This window comes from Anopheles coustani (assembly GCF_943734705.1).
Source record: "Anopheles coustani chromosome X unlocalized genomic scaffold, idAnoCousDA_361_x.2 X_unloc_29, whole genome shotgun sequence".
Lineage (NCBI taxonomy): Eukaryota > Metazoa > Arthropoda > Insecta > Diptera > Culicidae > Anopheles > Anopheles coustani.
This window is the reverse complement of record NW_026525136.1, coordinates 180,001-200,000: the sequence shown is the minus strand read 5'-3', so window position 1 is coordinate 200,000 and position 20,000 is coordinate 180,001.

Genomic DNA, 20,000 nt, shown 5'->3' with positions numbered 1-20,000 from the left:
AAGCAAGATGGCCTAGTGATGGAACCATATAATATGAAGAGAAAAATCGGCTAAGTCCGAGATTGGGTCTGTCGGAAATACACTATCAAGTTACCACACAAGCAAGCAAGATGGCCTAATGATGGATCCATATGATATGAAGAGAAAAATCGGCTAAGTCCAGGATCCATATAATATGAAGAGAAAAATCGGCTAAGTCCCAGATTGGGTCTGTCAGAAATACACTTCCAAGTTACCACACAAGCAAGCAAGATGGCCTAGTGATGGATCCATATGATATGAAGAGAAAAATCGGCTAAGTCCAGGATCCATATAATATGAAGAGAAAAATCGGCTAAGTCCCAGTTTGGGTCTGTCAGAAATACACTTCCAAGTTACCACACAAGCAAGCAAGATGGCCTAGTGATGGATCCATATGATATGAAGAGAAAAATCGGCTAAGTCCCAGATTGGGTCTGTCAGAAATACACTTCCAAGTTACCACACAAGCAAGCAAGATGGCCTAGTGATGGATCCATATGATATGAAGAGAAAAATCGGCTAAGTCCCAGATTGGGTCTGTCAGACATACACTATCAAGTTACCACACAAGCAAGCAAGATGGCCTAGTGATGGATCCATATGATATGAAGAGAAAAATCGGCTAAGTCCCAGATTGGGTCTGTCAGAAATACACTTCCAAGTTATCACATGAGCAAGCAAGATGGCCTAGTGATGGATCCATATAATATGCAGAGAAAAATCGGCTAAGTCCCAGATTGGGTCTGTCAGAAATACACTTCCAAGTTACCACATGAGCAAGCAAGTTACCACATGAAGAGAAAGCCGGCAAAGTCTGGGAATGTTACCACATGAACTGGAAAATGGGCAAAAACCTACCTTCACAGGGAACGTGAATAAGTAAGGCTGTAGACATCGGATCGACAAGCCAAAGACTGATATGGAAAGGAAATGAGTAGTACTAGCTTTCCTGAGAGTTGCAGAGCTTAGACTGCATATGAACGGAAGATATTAAGCGTCAAAGTCAGAAAAGTTGCCCGAAGGAACACAAGTTCCAACTTAGAGCATGAATACCGCCTAGACGGTAAGAGGTACGGCCAGGCTGAGGAATAAGAAAATGTTGGCCAACATGTTCCCTAACTATCCCCCGAAGACCGCAAAGCAATCCAACATCAACCAAGAAAGTTATAGCCCGATCAAGGAAACACCTACTTTGCACCGATTTTGCACCAAATACATGTACCAAGCACCTTCGGTTGCATACCTGCAGGGGCTTACCATAGTAGGCCATGGAAGACCGATATACCGAACATAATCACTTTCTATCTCCTCGGGTGTTGGAGGTAGCGCTTTGCGGTACAAGAACGAAAGTTAGACCATATCTTGGTGCATCTTTTTGCCCAAAAACACAAGACCCTATCTACCAAGGCAAGAAAGTTGTGTGGGGACAAAATGTCCAAAAGTGCCCAAAGTGGCACACTTGAACCATATATTCGAGAAAAACACAAGTGTGGGCCCGAGCTAGCAAGTTGAAATGTTCTGACCGTCAGTAGCCCTAGTTGAGGTGCACTTATCATTATATGAGGCCAACGTGCCAGCTAGTCTCTAAAGGGGCGATATGGGTGTTCCAAGGTTTGTACCCAATTGAGGAAAAAACAGGGTAAGGTACGGTGTACCGCGAATAACTCGGGCTATAGATGTCCGATCGATGAGTTTGGCATATGTATGGAAAGGTCTCGACGAGACCTAACTACCCTGAAAGTATGAAGGCAAAGACTTGAATGACCGGGAAGTAATTAAGTGCACAAGTGGTAAAGTTGCACCAAAGTCCATGTTACCCGAAGTGGTACATGAACACCCAATATTCGACCAAAACACAAGTTTAGAGACGAGCTAGCGAGCTACATTGTTCAGACCGTCAGTAGCCCGCATCAAGACACGCATTTCATTATATTGAGCCTAGCCGCTAGCTCGACTCGAAGTCGGTCATATGGTTGGTTGATGGTTTGGACCGACCACGTGGTGTACCAAGGTTATGTACCTTTCATGAATTAAAACTCTGGCTGTATGGCACTGAGCGACAAGCTAAGGTGTGATTTGGAATAGTCTTGAGTGGGACTATTTAGGAAAAATGCGAACAAAAAATCACAAAGTCCTTGGGCGAAGCTATTAGCGAAACATAGAGCAAATTGGTACCAAAAACTATGGAAATGGGACTTGAGTCAAAAATAACCGCAAGTTGGAGAAGAGATAGCAAGCTTGCGTAGAACAATTATATTTGGTGCATGGTATCACCAACAAAAAAGTATATGGGGCCAAGGTGCTGGCTGGCCTCCAAAGTGGAGATATGGGCGATCCAAAGTTTGTACCCAAGTACGAACAAGTATGGAAAAAACAGGGTAAGGTACCAAGTACCATTAATAACTTCGGCTGTAGATGGCCGAGCGAGGCAAACGGCTCACCGTTGGAAAGGTCTTGGGGAGACCTATCTACCCTGAAAGTTTCATGAGGCTGAGTTGAAAGACCACGGAGATATTAGGTGATGATGGTCCAATTCGGGGACCAAGTCGCAGGAAATGGCACTTGACCAAAATCACCCTTGGAAGGTGAATACCGGCTTACCGGTAAGAGATAGCGACTTGGCGTAGAATATTCATAAGTTGGGCGTGTAGAGACGCAACTTTCATTATATGGGGGCAACCCGGTCAGGGTGCTCCAAGTCGCTCGTTTGGTCGGTTTATGGTTTGGGCCGACCACGTGGTGTACCAAGGTGAGGTACCTTTCATGAATTATAACTCGGTCAGTTTGCCACCGAGCAACAAGTTGCGGTGTGTTTTGGAATGGTCTTGAGTGGGACTATCAAGGAAAAATACAAGTAGAAAATCAGCTTGTCCATGGCCGAAACTATTAGTGAAACATATAGCAAAATGGGTCCAAAAACGAATGAAATGGGTCTTGGACCAAGAATAACGGCAAGTTGGAGAAGAGATAGCAAGTTGACGTAGAACAATTATGTTTGGTGCATGGTATGACCAACAAAAAAGTATATGGGGCCAAGGTGCTGGCTGGCCTCCAAAGTGGAGATATGGGCGATCCAAAGTTTGTACCCAAGTACGAACAAGTATGGAAAAAACAGGGTAAGGTACCAAGTACCATTAATAACTTCGGCTGTAGATGGCCGAGCAAGACAAACGGCATACCGTTGGAAAGGTCTTGGGGAGACCTATCTACCCTGAAAGTTTCATGAGGCTGAGTTGAAAGACCACGGAGATATTAGGTGATGATGGTCCAATTCGGGGACCAAGTCGCAGGAAATGGCACTTGACCAAAATCACCCTTGGAAGGTGAATACCGGCTTACCGGTAAGAGATAGCGACTTGGCGTAGAATATTCATAAGTTGGGCGTGTAGAGACGCAACTTTCATTATATGGGGCAACCCGGTCAGGGTGCTCCAAGTCGGTCGTTTGGTCGGTTTATGGTTTGGGCCGACCACGTGGTGTACCAAGGTGAGGTACCTTTCATGAATTATAACTCGGTCAGTTTGCCACCGTGCAACAAGTTGCGGTGTGTTTTGGAATGGTCTTGAGTGGGACTATCAAGGAAAAATACAAGTAGAAAATCAGCTTGTCCATGGCCGAAACTATTAGTGAAACATATAGCAAAATGGGTCCAAAAACGAATGAAATGGGTCTTGGACCAAGAATAACGGCAAGTTGGAGAAGAGATAGCAAGTTGGCGTAGAACAATTATATTTGGTGCATGGTATGACCAACAAAAAAGTATATGGGGCCAAGGTGCTGGCTGGCCTCCAAAGTGGAGATATGGGCGATCCAAAGTTTGTACCCAAGTATGGCAAAAACTGGTAGAGGTACCTTTCATGAATTACTGCTCAGGCTGTATGGCACTTAGCGGGACGCTTGGCTCTGGTATGGAATAGTCTTGAGTGGGACTATCAAGGAAAAATACGAACAAAAAATCACCATGTCCACGGACGAAGGTATTAGCGAAACTTAGTGCGAAATAGCGACCAAGTCGCTGGAAATGGCCCTTGGACCAAGTATACCGTCAAGGCGGTACGAGATAGCGAGTTGACGTGGAACATTTATAAGTTTGCCTACACGAGACGAAAGTTTAGTTATATGGGGCCAACCCGCTCAGGGTTGTCCAAGTCGGTCATATGGCTGATCGAAATTTTCGACCAAGTACTGAGAAAACAGGGTAAGGTACCGTGTACCTCGAATAACTTCGGCTGTAGATGTCCGAGCGAGGCAAACGGCATAGCGTTGGAAAGGTCTTGAGGTGTTCTAGGCACCCTGAAAGTTTGAAAAGGCTACCTGCAAAACTCGTGGAGATATTAGAGAAACATAGGGCCCAAAAGATACCAAGTCGCAGGAAATGGGCCCTCCATGAACACCCTAAAATCCCAATTACGGCTAAGTTGCAGGCCAGCTAGCGAAGTTAAATGTTCTAGGCATAACTAGAACACGTTAATGCGCAACTTTTTGAATCAGAACTTTTTTCGATATCTGGCCTCCAAAGGGGGGATATGGGCGATCAAAGGATTTTTCCAAGTTTCGGTACTTTTTACGGTATCGCTCATAGCTCCGGCTGTATGCAAGCAAATGACTACCTAAGATATGATTTGGAAAGGTATTGAGCAGTACTAACTTACGTTAGAACACAGCGAAGCGCTATCGGTTCATGGCAAGGCCGATATAAGCAGTCAAAGATGAAAAATGTTGACAAAATGAACAAAAATTACCTTGGTACGCGAATAGCGGCCAGGGATGAAGAGGTACGAAGGTGGTGTAGAAGAATTATAATTAGGGCTTGGTACGCTCTAAAAGTTTGCCGAAGACCGCAAAGCGCTCACACCCATAGAAAGTGGCCATTCGGGCCGAACAGTGCGTGCAAAGAGGTGAAAATGCAAAAATTGCACTTTGTGGGGCGATTTGCGGGGGGAAGGAGGGGTCGGAGGGCAAAATGTCCCTTGACCAAAAAGTCTTATCTCGTCGAGATCTACAACATTGCCGAAGACCGCAAAGCGCTAGCTCGCAATCGAAAAATCGAGAATTTGAAAATTTTCTAAGTCTTGGGCTCCCTAAGGAAAAGTTTCAAAAATCACGTTTGTCCCCAATTTTGAAGGGGAAGGAGTCGGTTCCGGGGCATGGTGTCTTCGGCAAAAAGTCTTATCTTTTTGCGTACTTTCGACTAGTTCAATAAAAATTTTTGACCCAAAATTTGTTCGGCGGACCCCTAGGTCGAAAAACCCGAAAAAAGTCGAAAAAAGTCGAAAATGTCGAAAAATGAGAAAACCTCATATTCGGACTCTACACGAGCCCCAGATATTGAAAAGTGAAATCCGCGGTCGATTTGGAACAAAAAATTGACCTAGGCAAAGTTGTATGGAGGTAGGGACCCCTGAGAAAAAAGTTTGGTCCCGAGGCTCCTTGGACCACCAAGTCCCTAGGTCGGACCAAAATCGGAAAAAATCCGACCAAAGTCGAAAGTGTCGAAAATTTTAAAAAACCCCTTTTGGGGCCCTATGGCCTCCCTAGATAATGAAAAGTGAGGTCCGCGGCCGATCCGGAAGAAAAACTTGACCTAGGCAAACTTGTATGACGGTGGGGACCCAAAAAAATTTCGATGAGTGTAGTTTAGACAGGCCGGAAAATGTATCGGTGGTGCGTATCAAGGGACGTCTTTTAGTTCTATGGGGTGGTGGTCGTCGAACAAAGTCGCCTAGGTCGACCACCAGAAAGACCAGTCGTGTTGTAATGGATGTTTTGGCCACTTTACTAGGGAAACCTAGTAGGTCGAAGCAAATTTGGGGTTCGAGATGAGTTGGTGAAAGTTGGTCCAACCTAGGTGTGCTTGGTGGAGGTTGACCATGAAAGTAGAGCATGATGGGAATGACCATAACTTTGGTTCTAGATGTCGGATCGGTACACTTTCGGCAGTTTTGGAAAGGTGAAGGCCTGCTCTAGCTATGTTTCCTACCAAGCTAAGCGCCTACTAGTGACCCGGAGGAGGTATTAAGGGTCAAAGGCAAAAAGGGGTACCCTAAAGTGCATGTGACCAAGAAAATGGGAAAAACGGTATCGCCTATAGCTCAGGCTGTATGGCTCGGATCGGAAAGCTTGGATATGCGTTGGAAAGGTCTTGACGAGCGCTAGCTATGTGTCCTACCAAGCGAAGCGCTAGGTGTTGAGCAAGTCGGTCATATTAGTGGGCAAAGGTGAAAAATGGTGGTTTAGAGGCGAAAATTCACCTTATGATCGAAAATAGCGGGCGAACGATAAGAGCTACGAACACGGCGTAGAACAATCATAAGTACGTTACCACAAGACCTAACTTTGGCCAATATAGAGCGAGAAGATCGGAGGTACCCATCAGGGTGATATGGCTGGTTCAAAGTTGGACCAAAACGAGACTTGAGAAATGGATTGAAACACGGTATCGCGAATAACTCAGGCTGTATGGAACGGATCGACAAGCTTAGATCAGTGTTGGAAAGGTCGAACCGAGCGCTAACTATAATCCCAAACAACCGAAGCGCTAAGTGTTGAGCAAAACTGAGTTATTAAGCGACAAAGTGGAAAAATAATACCAAAATGGCCAAAAATCACACAAGACCAAGAATACCGAGCAGGCGGTAAGAGATAGCGGGTTGACGTAGAATACTTATAAGTTTGCCTCTACGAGACCTAAAAGTCGGCCATAGAAAGCGAGAAGATCGGACCACTCTGGAAGGGTGATACGAGTGGTCAAAAATTGGCAAAAATGAAACATGGCTAAAATGGATTTGACTTGTGCACCATATAGCTCCGGCTGTATGGCATGGATTGTTAAGCTAGGATATGTTTTGGAAAGGTAACACCCAGCGCTAGATACGACTAGAAGAAAGCAAAGCGCTAACTAGCATGATTTGGAAGTTATTAAGCGTCAAAGTCGAAAAATGTTACCAAAATTGAAACTCGAGTACATTGGGCCAAAAAGTACAAGTTGTGAAATTTGGACTTACGAGTAAAATACCGAGCAGGCGGTAAGAGATAGAGACTTGGTGTAGAACAATTATAAGTTGGGCATGTTATAACCTATATTTGGCCCGAACATAGTGTCGAGATCGGTGGTACCCAAAAGGGTGGTACAGGTGTTAGATGGTTTTCCCAGAGCATAAGCTCCACATGATATGGAAAACGGGAAACATCATAACTTCGGCTGTATGGCATGGAATGGGACGAACAAGGTATCGATGGAACGAGAAAAGGTAGCGCTAACTATAATTCCTACCAAGCAAAGCGCTAGCATGTGACCGTTCGGGTGTTATTGTGAGTCAAAGTCTGAAATTGTTACCACGAGAGGCGAAAATCCAACTAAGTCCATGAATACCGGGCTGGCGGTAAGAGATACGGCTTGGCCGTAGAACATTTATAAGTTGGCCAAGACAAGGCCTAAGTTTCGTCCATAGACGACAAGAAGATCGAAGATACCTGAAGGTGAGATATGGGCGTCCCAAAGTGGGCCTTTGAAAAAGTGACAAACTTCCCTTATAACAGCATACACCAAATATCTCTGGCTCTATGGCACCGAATAAGAAGTTGAGCTCAGCGATAGAAAGGTGATAGTCAGCGCTAAATATCATACGAACAGAGTGAAGCGCTAAAGAGAAAGGATCTTGGTGATATAAGGTGACAAAGTCGAGAAAAGTTGCCTCAAAATCATGAAAAATGTGAAAAAATGGCTAAGTCCCGGGTGCCTTAAGGGCAGGTTAATCGAATGTACCGAGCTGGCGGTACGAGATAGAGACTTGGTGTAGAACAATTATATGTTTGGCATGGCAAGACCTACATTCGGTCAATACAAAGTGAGAAGATCAAAGATACCCGCAAGGGTGATATTGGTGTCCAAAGGAAAAAAGCACTAAGTCAAGAAGTCAGTATGCGATGAAACACGGACCAAGAGTACCAAGCAATTGGTGCAAGTTAGAGCCTTAATGGTTCAAGATAGAGACTTGGTGTAGAACAATTATAAGTTTGGCATAGCAAGACCTACATTTGGTCAATACATGGTGCGAAGATCAAAGATACCCGTAAGGGTGATATTGGTGTCCAAAGGTAAAAAACACTAAGTCTTGGGAAACTTATATGAAGAAAAAGGACCCTGATGGGTCATATGGAATTGATCGAAAAATCGGCTAAGTCCCAAAATGGGGATGTCAGAACTACACTCATGTGTTACCACACCAAGCAAGGCAAACTTATATGAAGCAAAGGACCCTGATGGGTCAAATGGTATTTTACGAAAAATCGGCTAAGTCCCAAAATGGGGATGTCAGAACTACACTCAAATGTTACCACACCAAGCAAGGCAAACTTATATGAAGCAAAGGACCCTGATGGGTCATATGGTATTTTACGAAAAATCGGCTAAGTCCCAAAATGGGGATGTCAGAACTACACTCATGTGTTACCACACCAAGCAAGGCAAACTTATATGAAGCAAAGGACCCTGATGGGTCATATGGTATTTTACGAAAAATCGGCTAAGTCCCGAAATGGGGATGTCAGAACTACACTCAAATGTTACCACACCAAGCAAGGCAAACTTATATGAAGCAAAGGACCCTGATGGGTCATATGGTATTTTACGAAAAATCGGCTAAGTCCCAAAATGGGGATGTCAGAACTACACTCAAATGTTACCACACCAAGCAAGGCAAACTTATATGAAGCAAAGGACCCTGATGGGTCATATGGTATTTTACGAAAAATCGGCTAAGTCCCAAAATGGGGATGTCAGAACTACACTCAAATGTTACCACACCAAGCAAGGCAAACTTATATGAAGCAAAGGACCCTGATGGGTCATATGGTATGGATCGAAAAATCGGCTAAGTCCCAAAATGGGGATGTCAGAACTACACTCAAATGTTACCACACCAAGCAAGGCAAACTTATATGAAGCAAAGGACCCTGATGGGTCATATGGTATTTTACGAAAAATCGGCTAAGTCCCAAAATGGGGATGTCAGAACTACACTCAAATGTTACCACACCAAGCAAGGCAAACTTATATGAAGGAAAGGACCCTGATGGGTCATATGGTATTTTACGAAAAATCGGCTAAGTCCCAAAATGGGGATGTCAGAACTACACTCAAATGTTACCACACCAAGCAAGGCAAACTTATATGAAGCAAAGGACCCTGATGGGTCATATGGTATTGATCGAAAAATCGGCTAAGTCCCAAAATGGGGATGTCAGAACTACACTCAAATGTTACCACACCAAGCAAGGCAAACTTATATGAAGCAAAGGACCCTGATGGGTCATATGGTATGGCTCGAAAAATCGGCTAAGTCCCAAAATGGGGATGTCAGAACTACACTCAAATGTTACCACACCAAGCAAGGCAAACTTATATGAAGCAAAGGACCCTGATGGGTCATATGGTATTTTACGAAAAATCGGCTAAGTCCCAAAATGATGATGTCAGAACTACACTCAAATGTTACCACACCAAGCAAGGCAAACTTATATGAAGGAAAGGACCCATATGGGTCATATGGCATTTTACGAAAAATCGGCTAAGTCCCAAAATGAGGATGTCAGAACTACACTAAAAAGTTACCACACCAAGCAAGGCAAAGTACCTAGGTGAACCCTAGGAAGAAACACGGACCAAGTCAGATGGCCTAAGTCAAGAGAACAAGTGACCTAGGCAAAGTTGTATGACGGTGAGGACCCTGAAAAATCTGGTTAGTGTAGTTTAGACAGGGGAGGTTTTTGGGTCGGCTGAACCTCCTTATTTTGGGTTTTGACCTCCTCAAGAAGCTACACCTAGGCAAACTGCCTAGGGTGAAAGTGCGAAGACCAATCGAATAGTAAGACAAGTTTTGACCGATCGCCCTAGGCAAGCTTGTATGAAGAAAGGGACCCTATGGGTCATATGGAAATACATGAAAAATCGGCTAAGTCCCAAAATTGGGATGTCTGAACTACACTAAAAAGTTACCACATCAAGCAAGGCAAAGTACCTAGGTGAACCCTAGGAAGAAACACGGACCAAGTCAGATGGCCTAAGTCAAGAGTGCAAGTGACCTAGGCAAAGTTGTATGACGGTGAGGACCCTGAAAAATCTGGTTAGTGTAGTTTAGACAGGGGAGGTTTTTGGGTCGGCTGAACCTCCTTATTTTGGGTTTTGACCTCCTCAAGAAGCTACACCTAGGCAAACTGCCTAGGGTGAAAGTGCGAAGACCAATCGAATAGTAAGACAAGTTTTGACCGATCGCCCTAGGCAAGCTTGTATGAAGAAAGGGACCCTATGGGTCATATGGAAATACATGAAAAATCGGCTAAGTCCCAAAATTGGGATGTCTGAACTACACTAAAAAGTTACCACATCAAGCAAGGCAAAGTACCTAGGTGAACCCTAAGAAGAAACACGGACCAAGTCAGATGGCCTAAGTCAAGAGTACAAGTGACCTAGGCAAAGTTGTATGGCGCTGAGGACCCTGAAAAATCGGGTTAGTGTAGTTCAGACAGGGGAGGTTTTTGGGTCGGCTGAACCTCCTTATTTTGGGTTTTGACCTCCTCAAGAAGCTACACCTAGGCAAACTGCCTAGGGTGAAAGTGCGAAGACCAATCGAATAGTAAGACAAGTTTTGACCGATCGCCCTAGGCAAGCTTGTATGAAGAAAGGGACCCTATGGGTCATATGGAAATACATGAAAAATCGGCTAAGTCCCAAAATTTAGATGTCTGAACTACACTAAAAAGTTACCACATCAAGCAAGGCAAAGTACCTAGGTGAACCCTAGGAAGAAACACGGACCAAGTCAGATGGCCTAAGTCAAGAGTACAAGTGACCTAGGCAAAGTTGTATGGCGCTGAGGACCCTGAAAAATCGGGTTAGTGTAGTTCAGACAGGGGAGGTTTCTGGGTCGGCTGAACCTCCTTATTTCGGGTTTTGGCCTCCTCAAGAAGACAGACCTAGGCAAACTGCCTAGGGTGAAAGTGCGAAGACCAATCGAATAGTAAGACAAGTTTTGACCGATCGCCCTAGGCAAGCTTGTATGAAGAAAGGGACCCTTAGGGTCATATGGAAATTCATGAAAAATCGGCTAAGTCCCAAAATTGGGATGTCAGAACTACACTATAAAGTTACCACATCAAGCAAGGCAAAGTACCTAGGTGAACCCTAGGAAGAAACACGGACCAAGTCAGATGGCCTAAGTCAAGAGTATAAGTGACCTAGGCAAAGTTGTATGGCGCTGAGGACCCTGAAAAATCGGGTTAGTGTAGTTAAGACAGGGGAGGTTTCAGGGTCGGCTGGACCTCCTTATTTCGGGTTTTGGCCTCCTCAAGAAGACAGACCTAGGCGAATTGCCTAGGGTGAAACTGCGAAGACCAATCGAATAGTAAGACAAGTTTTGACCGATCGCCCTAGGCAAGCTTGTATGAAGAAAGGGACCCTTAGGGTCATATGGAAATTCATGAAAAATCGGCTAAGTCCCAAAATTGGGATGTCAGAACTACACTAAAAAGTTACCACATCAAGCAAGGCAAAGTACCTAGGTGAACCCTAGGAAGAAACACGGACCAAGTCAGATGGCCTAAGTCAAGAGTATAAGTGACCTAGGGAAAGTTGTATGACGGTGAGGACCCTGAAAAATCGGGTTAGTGTAGTTAAGACAGGGGAGGTTTCAGGGTCGGCCAGACCTCCTTATTTCGGGTTTTGGCCTCCTCAAGAAGACAGACCTAGGCGAATTGCCTAGGGTGAAACTGCGAAGACCAATCGAATAGTAAGACAAGTTTTGACCGATCGCCCTAGGCAAGCTTGTATGAAGAAAGGGACCCTATGGGTCATATGGAAATATACGAAAAATCGGCTAAGTCCCAAAATTGGGATGTCAGAACTACACTATAAAGTTACCACATTAGCAAGGCAGACTTGTATGAAGAACGGGACCCTGGTGAAAGTAGCAAATATCCCAAACCGAACATGAATATTATACACACAAGAGTACGAACATAAAGGAACACGGACCAAGCGTACCGAGAGAATCGGTACTATAGAACCCTCGTGGTTCTACACAAAGACTTTATGTTAGGGGTTCAAGCCCCATAGTACTCAAACGGTGACAGTAGCAAATATCCCAAAACGAACGTGAATCTTATTCACAAGAGTACGAACATAAAGGAACACGGACCAAGCGTACCGAGAGAATCGGTACTATAGAGCCCTCGTGGTTCTACACAAAGACTTTATGTTCGGGGTTCACACCCCAAATCGAACGTGGAATTTACTTTCTGATGGTCATGCGGTCGTCCAAAGGGGTCTAGTATCCTGGGATGACAAGCATCACGGGCACAGCTCGTATCAAAACAGTCGAAGAGGCCCGCGAAAGCTTGCTTTCCATGGCTATGCGATGCACAAATTGAGTTTACTCACCGTAGTATAAAACGAACGAACCGAACCTATCCGAGTAGGGATAATGGGCGCAGTAACATACTTCTGTGACCCAGCGAGAGTTGAACGAGGTGACATGAACTGTCAGTGGCTTATATCAGATGGGATACATACATGAGATTGCTTTCAAATCTACACTCGAAAACCTAACCAAGTAAAAGCGAACGTGGGGAGGATTCGAAACTGGTAACGAAATCTTAAGCTGGAAAGAGTCATCACTATGGATACATATTATGCGAAACCAATCAAGTGCTCATTACTGATCCAAAACCGAAGAGCACTAGTGAACACCTTAATCTCACCCTAGTTCACATCCAAGTGATCGACCACGTGTGTGAAGCAAAGACCAATCGAATTCCTCAATGGACCGAACACTATGAACAAATGGCCAAAAACGTTATAACTATCCAAACATACTACTATCTAGCGAAAGTCATCACGATGGAACCATACCATGATCTTTAACCTATAGCGCTCACCATATTCCTACCCAGAGTGCAAGTGAACAGATTGCCCACCCTTACCCAGTTCACAACCACGTGATCGACTAACATACCGAGGTTACCACAAGTCAAAGTTATACGTTTACAAGCGCAAGACCAATCGAAAACCCCGAAAGCAATCTCGACCCAAAATGTATTATCCGTGAGTGTAGTCGAGTCTCGTACTCGTCATCTGTAATCGTCGGATAGAATATCCAGTACACGGTTGTCTTTCCAAATGAAATCTACATACAGAACTCGCTCTTGGCAAATGGGTGGCAATGGCGCAATCAGGAGCGAGTTCCCGTCCGGGTGCCAAGTGATTGGCAAATGTCTGGGGGAAAGCAACCATATATTGATTTGTCTGTTAGTGTACTGGGTGTTTGAGGTATGTAGTATCCACGCTTGGTTGGGTGTGTCAGAGGACCATGGATGCGTTCACAACCCCAATTGGGGTACATCGGGAATGATTTTGTGGAACCGATGTGCCCGGCACACACTAAGTTTTGTTGCAAGTTAATAGTGTGCCATGTCCGGGGGGGTTGTGATTAAACTCTGGTGAATTGCGTACTGTGGTGATTGGGGTATGAAAGCCCCGCAGTTGCAATGATCGGACGCGCCTAGCGTGTCCTTTAGTTGATGGTAGGGAAATGAAGGCCCTTGTCAGCTCACCTAAGTATTCATGGAAGTTTGGCATAAGGTCGCTGTGGTAGGGGTATGAAGGCCCCGTCAGCGCATGCACAATCGGGCGCACGTGCGCTTAGCGGAGTCGAATGCCGCTCAAGTGCCTGTCCGGTGCATCGGGTGTGTGTGATACGAGGGCAATGAGGTTCGCACGGGGGCTCGCCTCCCGTGTGCTACCGGACTTGACAACATATAGAACGTGGTGTTTGCTCCTCCGGGTGCAATGGGACAATGAACATTCGAACGCAAAGTCGGAATTCTGGTTGATCCTACCAGTAATATACGCTCGTCTCAAAGGTTAAGCCATGCATGTCTAAGTACAAACAGATTTAATGTGAAACCGCATAAGGCTCAGTATAACAGCTATAATTTACGAGATCATCAACCTAGTTACTTGGATAACTGTGGAAAATCTAGAGCTAATACATGCAACATGCCAGGACCCTCGCGGGAACTGGTGCACTTATTAGTCAAACCAATCGCGGGTTCTCCGTGTCATTGAGTTGAAGTCTGGATAATGATGCTGATCGTATGGTCTCGCACCGACGACAGATCTCGCAAATATCTGCCCTATCAACTATGGATGGTAGTATAGAGGACTACCATGGTTGCAACGGGTAACGGGGAATCAGGGTTCGATTCCGGAGAGGGAGCCTGAGAAATGGCTACCACATCCAAGGAAGGCAGCAGGCGCGTAAATTACCCAATCCCGGGACGGGGAGGTAGTGACGAGAAATAACAATATGAAACTCTTTAATGATGTTTCATAATTGGAATGAGTAGAGCATAAATCCTTCTACGAGGATCAAGTGGAGGGCAAGTCTGGTGCCAGCAGCCGCGGTAATTCCAGCTCCACTAGCGTATATTAAAATTGTTGCGGTTAAAACGTTCGAAGTTGATACTTGTCCAACACAGTCCGGCTCCGCCGACCCGGTCAACCCGTGGTCGGTGGGCCAAGTCGGAATCTGGTTGCGACTCAATGGTGTGGTAGGGCACCAAGTCTGTGTCATGGTGTGCCCTTCAACGGGTGCAAGTGTAACATAGAGCTCGACCGCTCACGTTTACCTTGAACAAATTAGAGTGCTTAAAGCAGGGTGCCCAAACGCCCTAGAATAATCTTGCATGGAATAATGGAATACGACCTTGGTCTAATCTTTCATTGGTTTGTACTCAGACCGGAGGTAATGATTAACAGAAGTAGTTGGGGACACTAGTATTACGGCGCGAGAGGTGAAATTCGTAGACCGTCGTAAGACTAACTAAAGCGAAGGCATTTGTCAAGGATGCTTTCTTTAATCAAGAACGAAAGTTAGAGGATCGAAGGCGATTAGATACCGCCCTAGTTCTAACCGTAAACGATGCCAACTAGCAATTGGGAGACGCTACAACCAGGTGCTCTCAGTAGCTTCCGGGAAACCAAAGTCAGGTTCCGGGGGAAGTATGGTTGCAAAGTTGAAACTTAAAGGAATTGACGGAAGGGCACCACAATGAAATGGAGCTTGCGGTTCAATTTGACTCAACACGGGAAAACTTACCAGGTCCGAACTTATGGAGGTGAGACAGATTAATAGCTCTTTCTCAAATTTAAGGGTAGTGGTGCATGGCCGTTCTTAGTTCGTGGATTGATTTGTCTGGTTAATTCCGATAACGAACGTGACTCACATATGCTAACTAGAACGCAGTCAGCGTTAATGCGTCGATGCCGATTGGAACGGGTTAGGACCTTTCGGTGGAGTATGACCTGACACCTTCGCTGTTCGTGTGCGCAAGTGCACTTACGGTACGCTGCTTAGCAGGACAATTTGTGTTTAGCAAAATGAGATCGAGCGATAACAGGTCCGTGATGCCCTTAGATGTTCTGGGCTACACGCGTGCTACAATGTGGGTAGCAGCGTGTCTCCTATTCCGAGAGGAACGGGAAATCACTCAAATACTCACTTAGTAGGGATTATGGATTGCAATGGTCCATATGAACTCGGAACTTCTAGTAAGTGCTGGTCATCAGCCAGCGTTGAATACGTCCCTGCCCTTTGTACACACCGCCCGTCGCTACTACCGATGGATTATTTAGTGAGGTCTTTGGAGATGATCGTTCGCTGGATCCTCGTGAACCGCGTCTGCTTTATCGAAGTTGACCGAACTTGATGATTTAGAGGAAGTAAAAGTCGTAACAAGGTTTCCGTAGGTGAACCTGCGGAAGGATCATTAGTGGCCAAGTGATCCTTCCAGAAGTCCGAACCTGCGGGTTGAGACTTCGGCACAAGTTGCCATATGATAATTGACGAAACACTATAGAAGTCCGAACCTGCGGGTTGAGACTCAGGCACAAGTTGCCATATGAAAGTTGACGAAACACTAACAAGTCCGAACCTGCGGGTTGAGACTTAGGCACACGTTGCCTTATACATGACTTCGAACAAATACACAAGTCCGAACCTGCGGGTTGAGACTTAGGCACAAGTTGCCTTATACATGACTTCGAACAAATACACAAGTCCGAACCTGCGGGTTGAGACTTAGGCACAAGTTGCCATATGAAAGTTGACGAAACACTAACAAGTCCGAACCTGCGGGTTGAGACTTAGGCACACGTTGCCTTATACATGACTTCGAACAAATACACAAGTCCGAACCTGCGGGTTGAGACTTAGGCACAAGTTGCCTTATACATACATTGGCCAAATAAACAGAAGTCCGAACCTGCGGGTTGAGACTTAGGCACAAGTTGCCATATTATATTCGATCAAACACTAAGTAGTCCGAACCTGCGGGTTGAGACTCAAGACCGTAACAAGATGTCACTATACAAGTCCGAACCTAAGGGTTGAGACTTAATGCGATCTAGATACCAAGTTGACATCCAATACCTGTTGAGCAAAACCAAAGATTCCCTGTTCTCGAATGATTACACTATATAACAGGGAATCATGAAGAAATCAAGCAAGCGTGAAACAAAGTCATCACTTGGGCATGCTCGATAGCCAACCACATGACCTTAACCTAAGAGAGCATGCAAACCACATGATACCTATAAACGATTAACCCGCCCTAGTTCAATCGTTCACCAAGTGATGACTTCAGTATGGCTAAGAGAAAAACTTTTAAATGGGAAAAACTCTAAGTCCGAACCTCCGGGTTGAGACTTCCGCGTCGGAGGTGGGCGCACCTCCTATCCGAAAGATGATGAATCAGGGGTGTTCGGTCAGCAATGGTCGGATGCCCCGTCGTAGTCCAACTATGACAATCAAAGTCAAGACCTCCGGGTTGAGACTTTCCGCGAGTACAAGCATAAAGGAACACGGACCAAGCCGTACCGAGAGAATCGGTACTAGAGCCCTCGTGGTTCTACATTGAGAGAGCCCTCGTGGTTCTCATTAGGGGCTTTATGCAAGAAGTACTCAATACTGTGGTGTGAAGTATAAAGTATAGTCCTCGCCTGGTCCACGCTGCTTCGGCGGTCCTGGGTAAGATAGTTAATTCTAGCTTGCCCTATAGTGGAATGAGGACACTTAATGCTTCGTCTTTTAGCGGCGGCTAGACTCCTCCTCACGGGGAACGAGTTGACGCGCACAGCGGCGGCTTACGCACTATGGCAATCATGGATGCCTGAAGATTCCGTGAAGTTCTCCCCTGGTCCACGCTGCCTCGGCAGTCCTGGGTAAAATGGAATATTTCCAGCTTGCCCTATAGTGGAAGAGGACTATCCAACAATACAAAGTCAAGACCTCCGGGTTGAGACTTTCCGCGTCGGTGGTGTCGCGCACCGCCTATCCGAAAGATGGTGTAACAGGGGTGTTCGATCAGCAATGGTCGGATGCCCCGTCATAGTCCAACTATGACAACCAAAGTCAAGACCTCCGGGTTGAGACTTTCCGCGTCCGGAGGTACGCGTACCGCCTACCCGAAAGATGGTGTGCTTCTGGGGTATTCGATGAGTCGGATACCCCGTCGTAGTCCAACTATGACAATCAAAGTCAAGACCTCCGGGTTGAGACTTCCGCGTCCGGAGGTACGCGTACCGCCTACCCGAAAGATGGTGTGCTTCTGGGGTATTCGATGAGTCGGATACCCCGTCGTAGTCCAACTATGACAATCAAAGTCAAGACCTCCGGGTTGAGACTTCCGCGTCCGGAGGTACGCGTACCGCCTACCCGAAAGATGGTGAATCAGGGGTGTTCGATCAGCAATGGTCGGATGCCCCGTCGTAGTCCAACTATGACAATCAAAGTCAAGACCTCCGGGTTGAGACTTTCTAAGAGTACAAGCATAAAGGAACACGGACCAAGCCGTACCGAGAGAATCGGTACTAGAGCCCTTGTGGTTCTACATTGAGAGAGCCCTCGTGGTTCTCATTAGGGGCTTTATGCAAGAAGTACTCAATACTGTGGTGTGAAGTATAAAGTATAGAGTCCTCCACTGGTCCACGCTGCTCCGGCGGTCCTGGGTAAGATAGTTCATTCTAGCTTGCCCTATGTGGAAGAGGACTCAATACCCTACCTGTTGAGCTTGAAACAAAGTCATCACTTGGGCATGCTCATATTGCCATACAATATTCCATTATCTACTAATGAGCATGCAGCTATATGATTATAACCTGTAAACGATTACCCCGCCGTAGTTCAGCGCTTCAACCAAGTGATGACTTCAGTATGGCTAGTGTGTGAAGTATAAAGTATAGTCCTCCCCTGGTCCACACTGCTTCGGCGGTCCTGGGTAAGATAGTTAGTTCTAGCTTGCCCTATGTGGAAGAGGACACCATACTTAATACTGTGGTGTAATGAACAAAGTATAGTCCTCCACTGGTCCACGCTGCTTTGCAGTCCTGGGTAAGATAGTTAATTCTAGCTTGCCCTATGTGGAAGAGGGCATACAAGACAAAGTATAGTTCTCCCCTGGTCCACGCTGCTCCGGCGGTCCTGGGTAAGATAGTTAATTCTAGCTTGCCCTATGTGGAAGAGGACATAATACTCTACCTGTTGAGCTTTAAACAAAGTCATCACTTGGGCATGCTCTATAGCCAACCACATGACATTAACCTAAGAGAGCATGCAGCGTATTATCCCAATGCAAAGTAAACGATAGACTCGCCCTAGTTCAGTGCTTCAACCAAGTGATGACTTCAATATGGCTAGTGTGTGAAGTATAAAGTATAGTCCTCCCCTGGTCCACACTGCTTCGGCGGTCCTGGGTAAGATAGTTAGTTCTAGCTTGCCCTATGTGGAAGAGGACACCATACTTAATACTGTTGTGTAATGAACAAAGTATAGTCCTCCACTGGTCCACGCTGCTCCGGCGGTCCTGGGTAAGATAGTTAATTCTAGCTTGCCCTATGTGGAAGAGGGCATACAAGACAAAGTATAGTTCTCCCCTGGTCCACGCTGCTCCGGCGGTCCTGGGTAAGATAGTTAATTCTAGCTTGCCCTATGTGGAAGAGAGCATACATGAACCAAGAACGAAGGTTATGATCGAGGAATGATTCGACAACTAACCGATGGTATGAAATGTGAAGAATTCAAGCAAGCACACAATCAAGTCATCACTTGGGCATGCTCGATAGCCAACCTCATGACATTAACCTAGTAGAGCATGCGAAAACCAATATATATGTAAACGATGCCCCTCCCTAGTTCAGCGCTTCAACCAAGTGATGACTTCAGAATGGCTAAATCAAATCGGTTCAAAACATACCATCGGTACCCTATTGAAACACACAAGTCGATATCAAACCTCATGATTGTGTAGTCCTCCACTGGTCCACGCCGCTTCGGCCGTCCTGGGTAAAATGGAACATTCCAGCTTGCCCTATGTGGAAGAGGGCACATTACTCAATACTGTGGTGTGAAGTATAAAGTTCAGTTCTCCCCTGGTCCACGCTGCTTCGGCGGTCCTGGGTAAGATAGTTCATTCTAGCTTGCCCTATGTGGAAGAGGACACTTCATACTTCGTCTCTAAGCGGCGGCTTGACTCCTCCCTACGGGGAACGGGTTTACGCGCACAGCGGCGGCTTACGCACTATGGCAGTCATGGATGCCTTACGTTTCTATGAAAAGTGTGTTCCTCCCCTGGTCCACGCTGCTTCGGCAGTCCTGGGTAAGATAGTTAGTTCTAGCTTGCCCTATGTGGAAGAGGACACGTAGACTTATTGTGGTGTGAAGTATAAAGTTCAGTTCTCCCCTGGTCCACGCCGCTTCGGCCGTCCTGGGTAAAATGGATTCATCCAGCTTGCCCTATGTGGAATGAGGACACTTTATGCTTCGTCTCTAAGCGGCGGCTTGCTCCTCCCTACGGGGAACGGGTATACGCGCACAGCGGCGGCTTACGTTATGGCAGTCATGGATGCCTTACGTTTCCATGAAAAG